Source organism: Xenopus tropicalis, chromosome 9 (assembly GCF_000004195.4).
Source record: "Xenopus tropicalis strain Nigerian chromosome 9, UCB_Xtro_10.0, whole genome shotgun sequence".
Classification (NCBI taxonomy): Eukaryota; Metazoa; Chordata; class Amphibia; order Anura; family Pipidae; genus Xenopus; species Xenopus tropicalis.
In genome coordinates, this window is record NC_030685.2 from 26,274,408 (window position 1) to 26,291,746 (window position 17,339).

Below are 17,339 nucleotides of genomic sequence, written 5' to 3' on the forward strand. Positions count from 1 at the left end.
ATCACATTCCCTATATCCTTAAAATTGTCTTAATACCAACATCCTCCACACTGCAACAACATTATTTCTGCTGATTATTGGCTTCATTCAGTCTATACTCATCTGCCCATGGAAAGTGCAGCTTCTGGGGTTTCTAAAGGCTACTACTGTGCTAAACTCATGAATAATGTGATTTATGCCAGAACATAATCAGCATGTTGGCTTTCCTCTGATGGAGTAGCAGTACAAGTTGCCAATGGTGTTAAATTACAGCAATTATCAAAATCACATTTGGAACCCAGGAAACGACACATTAAATTAATGACTTTCCAATAAAAAGGAGAAGTTTGCTGTGTAAAAATGAAAGCGGTAAAATAGAGGCCAGCTATAGAGAAGCCATGGCTAAGGATGTACAGTATATAGGATTGCATGTGTTACTTATGTGACTATATAAAGCAATAACGTTGCTTCTTTCCCTACTGTCCATAGCACTGCCAGCTACTGAGACATTAACCCTTCCAATTCTTCTTCGTTTGCTGCAGGGTGGTTGTTTCAGACTGGAAAGGAGAAATAATGGCATATACAGCAAGATAGGAACAAGAAAAAATTCAGGAAATTTTGGCTTTGCCCATGATTGACCCAGGCCACAGTCCCAATTATTTGTCTACTACAATGTGTATATACTTTACCTGTCCTCCATGTTTGCAAATAAAGGGCAGAACTACTTGTAATTTATTAAATCTACACTGTTTCTTCACTTCTTTTAAGCCAACCTTATGGCTACAAACATTGATCATTTTGGCACAGCGGCTTCACATTCAGATTTCTGCCTTAATTCCGCATATCATATGGCAGTTTTGAAGAACATGTAGCTGGAAATGAACCTCAGAGAGACATTCTCAGCTAATAACTGTAGGAAAAAGGTCTTTCGCCCTTCACTTTGTCTAAATGTCAGCAAAGGAGCTTATCTTGAACATATTTTCGGAATTGGGTCTTTGTTAGGGCTTGTACTATAGTCAGCCTTGTGATACATTACATGACAGGTGCCAGTTTGGCTCCTACTATTGTGTTTCAAGCTAATTAGGTGAATTTTAAGATCGCCGTGAATTTTCACCCCTTAAAAAAGCAAAAAGGTAAATTTTGGGCATGGATACAGTGGCATATTAAGAAATTACTAGACCTCCACACTAATGTTAGGAAGACAACCTGCTGAGTAACGTAAATTAAAACTGAATATCAGTCAGAGTGTTCTTCATTGTTGGTACCCCTGCAGTCTCAGGGTTTATTCCTCCTGTAGTCTCATCCTTGACTTCACATTGCAATTTTGGATTTTTAATAATTAGTAAAAATATAGATCATGTAGGTATAAGGTAAATTTGTGTCTCTCTGGAATTAAAAGATTGTGGGTGAGCTTAGGGTAGCCTCCCTGTGACATGCAGGGTGTCTAGTTCTTTCTTTTGAATCCCAGTCAGGGAGAAGGGTATCCAGACCTTGGGGATATGTGGACTAGTAAACATTAAAGCAGAAGGGGGCTACTCTGTGATAAATTAGCCAATGTCAAGGTTAGAGGGGCCACTTATTATTACCCTGAATGCAAGTGCAAGACTTTGGTGCTCCTTAGCCTGCAAGTAGGGTTGCCACCTGATTGGAATTCTACTTTCCTAGCCAGTAAATTACTAGCAAGGGCCAGCACCAGTATTACAAATGAATTGGCAATGTGCTAGCCAGTAAATTTGTAATGCTCTAGAAATCCATCCTTCATTGAACCTCCCTGTTGCCATTCTCCCCTGGCCCAGCTCTGCTCCATCTATTTCCCTGTCCATTTCCCAGTCCCATTTACCTGGGATGATTCAGCCAATGATATGGAACCAGGGCCAGTAGTGATTCATGCTTAAACATGCTTAACACAGTAAGGGGGTCAGAAAACCCTGATGGGAGGGGGGGTCTTAAAACCCCAGGATTAGAGAATCTTGAAAAAGCTTTGTTGTCAAAAATGAAGATCAGTTGCAAAAAGTTGTGAACATCCCCTTTATGTTAAGGTGTTATTGCAGCACCCTGCTGGGTTCAGTACTGTAACATATTCACCAGAGGGGAGGAGGTCACTACCCAGACCTGTCTCAGGGGCATCTATGGGAAACACTATATTCTGTTCTGTTTGACTACTTGCATGTTAATTGGAAATGATGCTGCTGCTAGATTGGTTGGGGTTTAATAAAAGGCACTATTATGTTCAGTGCTGCATCTCTTCTCCAGTATAAAATATTCTTCTGCGTCTGTCTTTATAATAAATTCCTGGTTCCATAAATAAGTACGTATAGCCATGCAGAGAGGCAGAGAGACTGAACTTGCCGTTCTGACATTCTTCTAATGTTCCCTTTTCATGCTGCAGACTCGTGTCATCATTACCTGAATTCTTCATGATACAGACGCTGAAACTGGAGCATTTTTGCTGTCAGCTTTATAAGTCCTGACTCCCAGAGTCCCCCGAAAAAGTGACAGTATCTCATCCCCATCGCCTTCTGCTCTGCCTCACTGTTCTCTCTCGTTTGCAAACCAAGCTTTCATGTTTGTAATTAGCATTCTCTCTTTCACAATAGGAATCTGTGGTCTTTTTCTGGGTTCTCAGCGGCAGTGTCAGAAATCAATCGACGCTCTTCACGTTTTGCATTTTCATTGGGAGCCCTGATGGAAACGACATTGAGATGAAAGGGTGGAGGCATAATGAATGTATAGCTCAACATTGTTGGTGTAGAATGCATTATTATCGTAAAAAAAATGTTAGTAGAGTCTGCATTTCCCTTCCATTTAACCAGATTGACAGGCATTACTAAAATTAAGTTATACTGGGTAGTAGGCTAATACAGCTCTCCATTTAGCCACCATTTTGTTGGCTACTTTTGTTGTGTCTCCACCCCTTGGGTAAAATGTACTGCCCATTCTGCAACTGCCCTGCTTTCTTACAAGACCCTCACTGACTCTTTCCTTTTTGCTATGCATAAAGGCCTAACCAATCACAAGTCTGTTTGTCTGCCTCACAAATGACTGTAGGTCTGATCTACAACAAAATCCATCTTCTAGTGGCTTACTGCTCTCAAACCCACAAGGAAAGACTGGGCTTTTATTGTTCCTTTATTATTTTTTTTTATGTTTGGGTTATTCCAGTTAACATGCATGGGATCATCCATACAAAGTGTATTTCATCATCATCATCATCATCACTGTTTTATGTACTGTTTTATTATTACAGAGAAAAAGGAAATCATTTTTATAAACTAGAATTATTTGGATGGGAGATGGCATGGTAATTTGGAACTTTCTGGATAACAGGTTTTTGGATAACAAATCCCATACCTGTTTAAGTATATTTAATTAAATGGTAAAAAGACAGTTCCCTACAAAATGCTCCAGCAAAATACTCCAAAGACCCAAACATGTGAAGTTATTAATAGGAATAGATTTGGGGGAATTGTGTTGAAAACGAGGTTGTGGTTGTCTTTTTGTTTTGTTTTTATAGCGACTGACATCAAGTGGGTCCTATATTGGTGCATTGTGGGTAAAAATGTGGGCATTGCTACAAACTCAATCAACAAAAACTATTAGGAATAACATGGGCAAAATTCTGGTGTTATTCGTTATTTAAAAAGTCCAAAATGCAGGAGTGCAGGGTCCCACAATTTAGCTATCTTAGCTATTTGTTTTTGGACCCTTTTATTGCTTTTCAATGAGCTTTGTTAAATAACTGAGTAATTAAATGCAGTATTTGCTATTCCTTGATAATCTGATTGCTGCTTGCTTGGAGCGATGCCAAAGAAAACAAAAAACACTTTTTTCACCTCTGCTTGTAATATCTAAAATACACCTTTTATCAGAGTTCCCTGGGCGTTAACCTTATCGGGTACAAAGGCCAAACATGGAGTATACTGTATTTAGAAGAATTTCTTTCTTTCTCCTTAATAGTCTGACAGATGTGAAGAACTATTATTCAGGGGATGCTTTGAGGACATGGCTGGAGAAAAGCAGATTTTGCTTTTGGCAGTTCCCCCTGATCCTATTATAATTTAACTCAGCCTGTGCTACAGTATTATTCTAATGGATAACTGCACAGCACAAGCACGGGGAAAAGGAATAAAATGCCAAAAAAGCAGGGCATTTTAGCAGAAGGAGAAGCAAAAAACAGATTTCTCAGCTGACACAGACCTTTCTCATCAGTCAGGAGGAATGACAGCTCTGACAGCCCACTCATTCTGGAAGTTTGCCTTTAAGAAGAATCCTCTTGGTGACAGAGTAAATCAGCCAGGGACAATCTGTTTGTACAGTGAATGTATGAGCTGCTATCTGTGTTAGATAGGCAGAAAAGGCTTGTGCCTTGTGCACTCTCAAGATCAGCATAAAACTGCTCGATCCAGCCATGGGGTGGAAGCATTGGTATAAAACGCAGTGACACTACTCGGCATGGTGCTTCTTATTATAGGGGCGTTTATAAGGACCCCAAGACATAGTTACATAGTTATATAGTTACATAGGGTTGAAAATAGACCAGAGTCCATCAAGTTCAACCCATCCAAGTAAACCCAGCACCCACACCCTATACTTACCAATCTATACACTCACATACATAAACTATATATACAACTACTAATACTAACTGTAGATATTAGTATCACAATAGCCTTGGATATTATGCTTGTTCAAGTACTCATCCAGGCCCCTCTTAAAAACATTTCTGAAAACTGACCAATTGCTCACACACACATCTTACTGAGCCAAGGGGCCAAGGAACAGGAGGAGTTAATACCAATGAACATACAGCAGTGTGCAATGGATATAAATGTCTTACCACAAAAGAGGCGTAGATAGGATAGATCAGGGATATGCAACATTTGGCAAGTCAACTCCTGCAGAACTGCAATATCCTACGTACTTGCCCACCTTGAAAATCCAGCTATTAAAGAGCAGCAATTCCCACAGCTGACATGTGGAACTGAAAGTATGGAACTTCCGACAACTTGAATGCCAAAGGTTTCCTATACTTGAGTTAGTTTTATCCAAAACAGTTCCAAACAAACCCTATGTAGAGCAAGGGTTACAAAGGTTTCTGGTTGGGCCCTGCTCTGTTGAGCTTAGTAGGCAGTGGAGTAAACATATTCCCACAGCATTAGGTAGCATGGGTCAGGTAGGCAAAGAGAACCCACGTCCTGATTAGCCTAGATACACAGTCACTCAGGTCTCTTACTACAAAGCATCTACTCTTCCCACCAGGGTCTAAAGTTTATCCTTTTAACTAGTGATTGCAGTAGGCATTTAGTCGAACTTAGTCGAGCTGAGGGTTCAATTGTTTAGAAGACCACACTGCATATGAGTGCCCTAACACTTTAGAACAGGTTAGTCCATCTGGATCACAGGTGGAGGCTGAAGCCTATACACAGTATTATCTGGAAAACTGTTATCCAGAAAGCTCTGAATCACTCAAAGGCCATGTACCATAGACTCTATTTTAATCAAATAATTCAGATTTTTTTAAAAATTATTTCCTTTTTCCTGTAATAATAAAACAGTATCTTTTGCTTAATCCCAACTAAGATGTTATAAACCACAATAAATCCAACCAGCGACGCCTGTTTTCTATTTTCAATACCCTTCTGCGTCCCTCACAGACTCCATTACCTCACCTTATGCACTCTCCCCAGGACTTTGCTGAGTTCTTCATGAACATAGGGAGTCCATCCACAATCAGATTCCTCCCTCTACTAATACAAACTCAGCCCCCTGCTGAATGTCCTAACTCTTTTGGTCCCGTAACTGTCTCCGAGGTCTCCCGCCTTCTTTTGTCTGTTCCCCTCACCACTTGCTCTCTTGACCCTATGCCTTCCTCTCTGCTCAAACACTGCATTCCTGAACTTACTCCGGCTCTTACTCACATCTTTAACTCTTCTCTGACCTCTGGAAGCTTCCCCTCTTCCTTCAAACAGGCCTGTGTCAAGCCCATCCTAAAAAAGGCCACTCTGGACCAGTCCTGTCTCTCTAACTACCGCCCTGTCCCACTTCTACCGCTTGCCTCCAAAATCTTAGAGCTTATTGTCTTCTCCTGTATTACTAACTTTCTCAATGACCATAATTTATTAGACCCTCTGCAATCTGGTTTTCGGCCTGCGCACTCTAATGAGACAGCGTTGTGCAGAGTTACAAAGATCTTCAGGTTGCCAAAGCCAAAGGTCACTTTTCCATACTAATCCTCCTAGATCTATCGGCTGCGTTTGATACGGTTGACCACTCCCTCCTGATGCAAATTCTGCATTCGATTGGTCTCCGCAGTCAGGTTGCATCCTGGATCTCTTCTTATCTCTCTAACCGTTCATTCTCTGTCTCCTATGCTAATAAAACCTCATCTCCAGTTCCTCTTAATGTGGGGGTACCTCAAGGCTCTGTACTTGGGCCGTTGTTGTTCTCCCTCTACACGCTGTCTTTGGGAGATCTTATCCGTTCATTTGGCTTCAAATACCATCTGTATGCTGATGATATCCAAATTTATCTGTCGACCCCTTCATTAACAGCTGAAACTGAGACTCAAATCACTGCCTCCTGGCCATCTCTAACTGGATGAACCAACGCCATCTCAAACTCAACCTAACAAAACTGAACTAATGATCTTTCCACCTAAGCCTGGTCCTACCCCCCCCCCCTTTTCTATCTCTATTGATGGCACCCTCATCAACCCCGTCGATTCGGCGCGTTGTTTGGGGGTGATCTTTGACTCCAGTCTCTCCTTTTCTAACCACATTAACACCACAGTCAAAACCTGTCACTTTTTCTTAAGCAATATTGCCAAAATTCGTCCCTTTCTTTCTACTGCAACAGCTAGGCTGCTCATGCATGCTTTCATCCTGTCACGACTGGACTACTGCAACCTGCTATTAACCGGCCTCCCTAACTCCCATCTTTCCCCCCTACAGTCTATATTAAACACTGCTGCCAGAATTCTCCTCCTCTCATCCAGGAGAGTTCAGGCCCTTCCCCTGCTAAAGGCCTTATCGTAGCTTCTTATCAAACAAATAATTTCTTACAAACTTCTTCTCCTAACCTTCAAAGCCCTCCATTCCTCTGCTCCTCACTACATCTCGTCCCTTGTGTCTCCGTATGTTCCTGGCCAACTCCTTCGTTCCTCGCAGAGCAATCGTTTGGTTGCGCCCCCCACTACTACTGCGGTTTCCCACCTTAAACCTTTCTGCCTGGCTGCCCCTTACATTTGGAATGCCCTCCCTGATTTCCTCCGGAGAGAATCCTCCCCCAGTCTTTTTAAAACTAAACTTAAAGACTACCTTTTGGAGCACTCACCCAGCACCTAATCTGAGAACTAGCACTTGCCTATTTGTGTCTGTTAGTTACCCTCCCATATAGATTGTAAGCTCTACAGGGCAGGGACCTCCTTCCTCTTGTGTCCTCGACTCTTAACTTATTGCTGCTGTATTTATCTGTATTTATTATTATACTTTGTATTTATCTATTATCTTATTAACACCCTGTTTGTATTAATGTATTCTACTGTACAGCGCTGCGTACATAAGTAGCACTTTATAAATAAAGATATACATACATACATACATACATATTAATTCTCATTAAAGGCAAAACAATCCTATTAAGCAATTATAGTAGTAATATAATATTACTAATTATAATTTTAATCCAGTCCAATTCATAAACCTTTCATTGCAAAGTAGGACAGCGCTGCTCTTGGGTACATCTTCCCTTTAAAGTTAAGGAGCATTTTCTAATCTGTGGGAACCTGTTCCACTGAGTCACCAGCCTTGCCATTTATTAGTGGGCACAAATGTATGAGGAGCCATCCTACAACAAAGATGTTCCAACAGCTCTGTAGTTTTCTTATTTATTTATTTTAGCTTTCCCTGCAAAAAGTAATGTACATATAAGGAAATGACAGGCCAATGGAAATGTACACTGCACTGAAAGGCTTTATGGTTATCATTGTTGCAGTCGGCATTAGAATACTGTATGTGTGAGCCCACAGTCTAACAGGAGGCTCGGTGTGAGTCAGGCACAGCCAGCCAGATGATAGAGCTGTTTCCCCTTTAAACGGGAACATGGTGATTACCTGCCGCGGCTAAACTTGGTGTGAAACACAATTGTGCATTGAATTTAGAATATTTTGCCGTGATTAAGAGAAAATTGTGACTCCACAAGGTACCCAGTAGAAAGATTTAAAAAACAAATTTCCAACAAAGTCAACCTTGTATGTAAGTGAAACTTGCCTATACTCTAGCTCAAGGGACACCAACCCCCAACCTGTGAGCCACATTTAAATTTAAAAGACTTGGACAGCAACACAAGCACCATAAAAGTTAACGGAGGAGCCAAATAAGGGCTAAGATTGGCTATTAGGGAGCCTCTATGCACCCTATCAGCTTACATGGGCTTTATTTGGTAGTAAATCTTGTTTTTATTCAACCAAAACTTGCCCCCAAGTCAGGAATTCAAAAATAACTACCTGGTTTGGGGGCACTGAGAGCAACATCCAAGGGGTTGGGGAGCAACATGTTGCCCTGAGCCACTGGTTGGGGATCACTGGAGTAAGGGGTGCCAGTGATCCCATGTGGTACATTTGCATGTGCATGTGGTGTAAAATGTTCAGAATCAGTCTTGTGGCTTCACCAAAGTTTATCCAGAACCTTGGTCAATAAGGCTTCAAAAGAGTTGGTAGGTAGTAGATTCTGTGAAAGCAGTAGCTTTAGGGCTGTGACACACAAATCTCCCTTGTCGTGGGCGACTAATCTCCCCGAAATGCCATCCCACCGGCGAAAATGTAAATCGCCAGTGGCATGGCATGCGCTTCGCCGCCATTTCCCAAAATCGTGGAAGTTTCCTCTCAAGGCAACTTCCGCAATTTCGGAAAATTGCGGCGCCGCGTATGCCATCCCACCGGCGATTTACATTTTTGCAGCGCAGCGACTTACATTTACATTTTTGCCGCACAGCGACTAATCTCCCTGTGTGCCACAGCCCTTAAGGGGCCTATATAGAAAAAAACATAACTGGCAGAGTGAGATGTGGAGTACCTGCCCCTAGTGCCTACACACTATTGCACAGAGATTGAGCCCTAAACTGAATAGCACTACATAGTGAGGAATGGCGAGCAAGCAAACCCTCCCTCCAACCCTAGGTCCCTGCCATTAATCCCTGCTCCACCTATTTCTGTCAAATGTGTCCCTATCAGTGGGGTAGGCAGGTGTCTACAAATTTAGATCCTCTTCTGTCAGACTGATGATGAAAAATGGAGTGGGTCTTGTATCCAGGGCTAGGTTTCATTCTTCTTTCAATAAATGCCTTCTTGCTAAGTTCAGTGAGCCTAGTAACCAGTTGACTTGTTATTATTTTACTGTTCTAAAGGGTACAGTTTTCACTTCATAGCAACCAATCACAGTTACTGCTGATTGGTTGCCATGGATTATTAGAACCGGAGCAAACTTATGCTCAGTCTGTAACGTCAACACTGCTTTAACTGTCTGTTTAATAACTATTTCCATGGGCGTTGAATCAAACAGAATCCTATTTTGCTTTGTCCTCAGTAAATGTCAGCAATTTGGCGCTCACATCAATGATTATCTGCAAATCATGGAAGACATCCATAACAATGTGACAAAATGTCAGCAGCGCATAAAAATTACCCTGAAAATCAATTAATCAGTCATAAATTAAACCTTGAGAGGAGGATGTTGTGTAAAATGCATCTAAAGGACAATGGGTGACTCCATGCAACTCCTAAGGCTGGTGGCACATAGGGAGAGTCACATTCTTGCCGATGGGAAGGCATTTCGGGGTGCTTAGTAGCCTGCGGTAGTGAAGACTTATCGTGGGCGACTAATTTCCCAATGTGCCACCAGCCTAAAGGGAAAGTAGCACTTTCTATCACTATTCTTCCTAACAGACTTGCTATAGGGATAATTAAATGGAGGGATCTGTTATTAGAGGGAGTTGGTTGATTTATGTTGCTACACAGTAGTTCTGATAGCTTTCCTACTTACTCCCAACCCAGAGGCAAATATTTCAAAGTGCTACGGTGGCACAGTGGATGGCATTGCAGCACTGGGTATTATCATTGGATTTTGTATATTTATTCTGTATTTTTATAGGTTTTTGAACAACATTCTAGTGGGTCAGTTGGTTCCTGATGACGCAGTTGCTTGTGGTAGGGTAGTTAGACTGCAAACTCCACTGGGACAGATGTGAATGATATACTGGTGCTTAATAAAGGATTACAGTCACTGGCTACTGCTATAGAGAGTTCCATTGATGGCTCTATTCACTACCTACACCACCATTAACAAAGTTACATTCCAGAACCGCCAACTTGTGTTCCCAACTGGCTCCTTGCAATGTGTGCTTTTACTGGTATGCATGCAACTGGATGAAATTGGTTGCTACAGGTTACCACCCAGGTGCCCAGTGTTTATAAATGACCCCCACTTCAGGTTAAAATAAAAGGGGTCAATGTGCCCATATTTTGCACATTGCACATTGCCTTCTGCTATTGTACTATTCTGCCATTGGCTGGCCTCAGCACTTCTGGAGAGATTTTTGCATTTGGCGTACCACCGCCCACCCCCTAATTTGTGCACAAGTTAGGGAGCAGCAGAGGATGGAGGCTGCGACAGGGATCTGTTCTTACTGCTTGCTCTGTGGCAGGCTGGCTTGGGACCCCTGATGCTGTGCATCTCATGCCAGATTTCTTTATCTGCTGAAAGGTGCACTGGGCAGTCATTTACCCTAGCAAAAGCTAAGGTCCGACTGGGCTGGCAGGACACTAGGAAAAAATCTGGTGGACCCCAGCACTCATGGGCCCCACCGATCCAGGCAAAACCACCTAGGACTGAAACTCACCAGTCTGTGCCACCCACATGTTAAGGAGGAAGAGGGAGGTAAGGGGTACGCTACGTGGCACAGGCAGGGAGGCGGACAATGGACGGGGGAGCCCTTGAGGTGGCAAGGAGGGCCCTTGGGATCATTTATACACAGGACAAGTATCAGCCCTGTGTAGCAGTAGCATAAAAGTGTAAAGGAGTCAGTTCCTCCTTCATATATAGGGAAGGGAGTAAAAGGAACATAATTATACATTCATTCCTGATTATTTCCATTTGTGTAACACTCGCATGTCAGAATGCTTGTGTTACTGGGCTGCAGGTTCTGTAACATTATGTGACTAGATCCACATGTGCCATCGTTGTTGTGGGATAAACTAAAATGTTTTACCAACTTGCCTGCTTAGCATGCTTATTGCCAAGATTAATCACAGGTTTTGCCCCTACCCCTTGACTTATTATGATTTATATAGGGCAATAATCTCCAACACTGCTTTATAGAGTAAGGAGGATGCAAACACAGGGCCAGTTGCACATACCAACAGAAACATTTCATAGTTATACTTACATATAGAGGGAGAGCCCTGCTCACAAGAAGTCACAATGTAAAGGCGAGAGGAAGGGACACATAAGGTGACTTGGGGCAGCATTGCTGCATCCTTCCCCACTGGCCGGGGAAATGTGCAGCCCATTCCCCTACCCATATAAAACTCCCTTGGTGCAGCCTACAATCAAGGAACAGCACCAAAGGGCCTATAGCACTGCTGCATCCAGCTAGGAACAATGTGCATTGCTGAGCTAGTGTGCGCTTCTGTATCCTACCAAGATGAGCAACGGCTGCTGGGGACATAGACTCAACGACTATACGTTGGAATCAGATCCCTGTTCTGCTGCTCTTGCTGTAAATGAGAACTCCCATGGCGAGATGATCCTGCAAATCTGCTCCATGATGCAACAAGCCCAGAAAGCAGCATAAATGCAATAGCAACTCTGATTATCTGCCCATTAAACAGGCGTCTGGGAATAATATGAGGCCAACTTGCATTCAATAGTAACATCTGCCACCAAGAGCTAGAAATTTCATTGGCAAACGTGATACTTTCCTCTATGCAGGACATACAGACTTATTTACCTATTCATAAAGCTGTGGGGTTAAAGGAGAACTCCATCCAAACACACTTCTTCACCAAACAGTTTCTTCATAAGTAAACATACAGTAATTACAAGCAACTTTGCAATATACATCAATTTAAAATATTCAGCCTTTTCATGATTATTAATGTAATAATATGGTTTGGAAAAGTTACCTAAGCCCGGCCCCCTGTTCCCCTGCTGATCTGGCTGACTACTGTGAGACTCAAATAAAATGTAACAGTAGTCGGCTCTACTCAGCCTGCCTTCAGCTTGCGTCCTCCCAATCCCACAATTCCCTGCACACATGATATCAAGAAGGAAAGGAACATCACAGTGCAATGCATTGTGGGTTATGTAGTTCCTGCATGCTGTCTGTAATCTGTGGAGAAGTTGTTACAATTTGTAACACCAATGTTTAGTCCCTCCTCCCCTGCCAGGATTTCAAAGGATGCAGAAAGAGAACAACTGTTTTGAAGCTGGATTTCAGCATATAAAAATTGCATTTATTGATACTTTTTGATTACAGTGATAGGTAATTTAGGGGTGTTGTGTGGGGCTCTTTGGATTCGGATTTGGGTTCGAAAGCCAGAGTTCTCATTTAAACTTCTCATGTGGCTGTCCTGGCCTACCCCAAGCAGCCCATTAGATCGGCTATGCAGTAAGCATCAAATGCTATTTGAATATGGTATAGAAAAGTATTTGCTCTTATTATTTCAAGAATCTGTCTCACCCTATAAACCTATGGCTAAACTCATGAATATCCATGTGCAACAAACAAATATAATATTTTACGAAGGCTGGCAAATGGTCTTTCAAATACCCTTCCTATAACTCTCATTTTCCATGGGCCAGACACTTTGAGGCCATATGGGCAACAAGGGAATAATCTAACACGGACACTGATCTGTCTTGATATTACGCCAGTGCTTTGGTCTCTAAGTAATTTTCCTTTGCAGGATATGAGTAACGGGGAACAGATTGCTGTATAATAAGCAGTGGAAGAATATCAGCTCCTCCTGGAGGAAGTTATGCACTTACATTCAGGGAAAAAATCCTTCTAGTATTTATGGGCACATCCCAGGGTCCCCCAAACAACTGGGAACCCCCCTATTATTTTTTCCCCTCAGTCCACCCATATGCCTTTATTTTAAATGTGAGTGTGAAATAGCACTACTGCACAAGTTTGTTATTTTTCCATAGTGAAAGATCAAATTATTCCTTCCCACAGGGTCCCTTTATGGTAGGTCCTGACACCCTGTTGCTATGTCTAAAGCTGGCCATACACGCACCGATAATATCGTACAAAACCTCGTTTCGTACGATATTCGGTGCGTGTATGGCAAGTCGGTGAGTCGACCGATATCGCAGGAAGCTGCTGATATCGGTCGACTCGCCGATCGGACCAGTTAAAAGATTTTGATCGGGCGCCATAGAAGGCGCCCGAACCAAAATCTGCCTTCAGGGCTGAATCAGGCAGATAAGGAGGTAGAAACAATAGGATTTCTACCTCCTTATCTACCTGTTTCAGCCCTGAAGGTTAGTGGCTGATCTGACGATCTTTCGTGCGACCACAAGATCGTCAGATCGCCACGTGTGTGGCCACCTTAAGGGCCACACCAAATTAATGAATTCTGATTTGCTAATCCTATTCAGGCTTGTATAGGAATACACAGAAAGGGATGTAACTGTTTGTTCTTGTGTTCCCTTGCGGTGGCTCTTTCATGCTTTCCACCTAAGTTCAGCAGTTCCCAGCAGTACAATGAATACAAACTCATATAGAAGAATGGACTGTATTAACTCATACATTCCCTTGCAGTGGAAACAATGAAAGAGCCGCCCCACGGGAATGTACGAGCGAATGCTTCAGGATGATTTTTAGTATGTTATAGAATGGCCTATTGCTGTCAGATTTTAAATTGGTATTCATTTTTTTAGTTTTTGAATTATTTTCCTTCCTCTTTGGAATTTTTCAGCTTTCAAATGGGGGTCACTGACCCCAGCAGTAAAAATCTGATTGCTCTGTGAGGCTACAATTTAATTGTTATTGTTACTCTTCATTACTTACTTTATTACTTAATGTGCAGTCCGGGAGCGTGCCGAGTCATGTCTGAAGTCTGTTCAAACAAGCGAAACGAAGGAGGGGAAAACCGAAATGGAGTAGCGGTGCCTCACACTCTCTGAGTACAGTAATGTGCGGATCGGCACGATACCCGCGGGACCCCCGTGTTCAGGCCAACCTCGCCACATCAACTGCGGATTGTGGGCAGATTCAGGTTGATTGCTTCCACTCACCCTCCCCGTCCCCAACCTTACACTGCTGGTTTCCTCTTCCGGCTCTCTAATTTATTGACGTGGCACGCCCCGCCCCTTTTTTGACATCATTGCAGGGCGGGGTGGGCACAGGTCTATAAATAGAGGGAGGAAGCCGAGTCGGGTAGAGTTCGGTTTGGGAGCGGGCGGGTTAGGGTCGGGTGCGGGTCAATTATTTCTCGGCCCGCACATCACTAGAGTACAGGTATGGGACCTCTTAGCCAGAATGCTCGGGACCTGGGGCTTTCCAGATAAGCTGTCTTTCTGTAATTTGGATCTCCTACCTTAAATCTACTATTAAATCACATAAACCTTAAATACACGCAAAAGGATTGTTTGCCTCTAGTAAGGATTAAATATATCTTAGTTGGGATCAAATACAAGGTACTGTTTTATTATTACAGAGAAAAAGGAAATCATTTTTAATTCTGTGACTTATTTAATTAAAATTAAGTCTATTGAAGGTAGCCTTCCCATAAATGGGTGCTTTCTGGATAACAGGTTTCCTGACAATGCATCCCATACCTGTATAAATAAGAGTTATATAAGTGGGTACAAACAGTGTAGAAAAGAGCAAGAGAAGACATACAGGTATGGAATCTGTTTCCCAGAAACCCATTATCCGAAAAGTTCCAAATTACGTGAAGACCATCTCCCATAGACCTTATTATAAGCAAATAATACTAGTTTTAAAAAATGATTCCCTTTTCTCTGTAATAATAAAACAGCACCTTGTTCTTTGTCCCAACTTAGATACAATTAATCCTTATTGGGGGCAGAACAGCCCTATTGGGTTTTTTTAATGTTTAATGATTTTTTAGTAGACTTAAGGTATGGAGATCCAAATTAAGGGAAGATCTCTTATTCAAAAAACCCCTGAGCATTGATAACAGGTCCCATACCTGTGCATATATATATATATATATATATATATATATATACAGTATATCTTTCAATAACAATTACACTTACATATAACATTAACACGCACCAAAATGTGTATTGGAAAGCTGCTTAGAAGTATATCGTCTGTCATAGGGCCAAATTAATTTTTTTGGTCATACATCCCCTTTAAATAAAGTTTAATGTCACCGTGTTTTGTGTGTGTCATTCTACTTACTTGTTACTTAAGGGCAACTCAGTGCCATGTCCGGTAATACACTTATGTGGGATTTAATACAAAGAGCAGTGATAGATTATTCTTTATTTCTTGAGAGGCTGCATTTGCTAAAAGGTACAAAGGGAAAGTGGCTGGAGGGGGGCGTTTATTTCACCTATTCCCTTATTTAAGCAATGGGCCGCCATGTCCAGTAAATCAGATCTGTGAATTTGCCTGCCTAAATGAAATCAGGACTCTCAGCCCAAACCGCTTCCATTTGTCTCCTGGATAACGGCAGCACTCATGAGCTTAATGTCCCCAGAATGGGAATGTAATGGGCTCCCTCGTCATAAATAAAGTGAGCGAGTGGCTGGGGAACGCAATGGTTGTTGAAGGAGAGGATATTAGAATAAATGACGCAAATGGGACGTTATCGTTAAACTTCCCACTCGGGAAAGTGCAATTCAATTAGCATTATTTAGCATAATGTGACAGCTCAATGGACTGGGAACAGGTATCATGTCCTATGGATGAGAGCGCTGCTGGGAATGTCAGTCTATATTATGCCAATCATATACTCGAGAGAATCTCTTAACCTGACACTTGGAGGGCACACTCGCCAACACAACTACTAATTATTTATTACACGTGTATCAATCACTATGTGTGAAGTAATCCCCAGAAATTAAAAAGGTGTCACTGAAACAACCTTTAGGGATAGCGCTGTCACATAATTCCCCCTTTTTATTATGTCATATAATTCACAAGTTTAGCGTTCTGTTATATTCTGACACATTAGAGGTTTAGATTTCATATTAAAAATGTATGAATTCAGTGCATCTGTTTGCTTTGCTGCTATGCCTCCTTCCTATCTCATTACTAATTCAGCCACAGGCATTTCATGCAGCTGTGTAATAAATGGTAATGGGGAACAAAAATTTGTTAAAGAGCCCCACACAACACAGAACCCCCCAATATACCTATCACTCTAATGCGTTCCTTCAAAAAGTATGAAGAAATACCATTTTTAAATGCTGAAATACAGCAGCAAAACAGTTCTTCTCTTTCTGCATCATTTGATATCCTGGCAGAGGAGGAGGGACTAAAACATTTATGTTACAAATTTTAACAACTTCTCCACAGCTTAAAGACAGAATTCAGAACTATATAACCCACAATGCATTGCATTGTGCTATTACTTTCCTTATTGACATCACGTGTGCAGGGAATTGTGGGATTGGGAGGATGCAGGCTGAAGGCAGGCTGAGAACAGTTGACCACTGTTACATTTTCTCAAAGTAGGCAGCCAGATCAACAGGAGAATAGGGAGCCAGGCTTAGGGAACTGTTCCAAACCATATTATTACATTAAACATTATAGAAAGGCTGCATTTATTTAGTTGATGTATAATAATAATATATAATATAATACAAAGTTGCTTTAAATTATGTTTACTTTTCATAAGCTTAAATTGTGGTTGGGTGGAGTTTCCCTTTAATTGGGCTTTCAGATAAAGGGTAAGTGATCCTGCCTTGTGTAGTGGGACAGTGCCTTTGGCCCTGGGAGTACTAGAATCCCTGTCATTAAGAAGCACAGAATAATAAATGGATTCCTCCACGCAAGCCTAAGAAGTGGCAGTAACATTTCTATTAGTATGGCAATGGCACATTGAGCTATTCAGGACAGGGTCAGTCTGGGCTAGCAGGACACAAGGAAAAAACCCACCAACCCAGACCCGATCCCCGCTGCCCTCCCTCAATCATGGCAAACTAAAGTATAAGGTAGGTGCGTGCGCGGGGCAGGCTGGTGCTGGGTGAGTGGGCGAGTATCATGGGCCCCAAAGGAGGTGTGAGGGTCCCTGTTGTAGCAGCCCTGGTGGGCCTCGCGCACCCCAGTCCAACCCTCCATTTGAAAAGTATGCCTACAGCTTAGGGCAGTGTTATGTT

At 42.1% G+C, this 17,339-nt stretch overlaps 1 long non-coding RNA gene across 1 annotated transcript; it reads right to left on the reverse strand.

Moving 5' to 3' along the window:
- Positions 1–1,295: 1,295 nt before the first annotated feature.
- Positions 1,296–14,311, reverse strand: LOC116407664. The gene is made up of 2 exons (XR_004220473.1): positions 14,050–14,311; positions 1,296–2,661 (listed from the first exon to the last, which is right to left on the reverse strand). It is a non-coding gene; the product is annotated as an uncharacterized LOC116407664 (long non-coding RNA).
- Between the last annotated feature and the right edge of the window lie 3,028 nt (positions 14,312–17,339).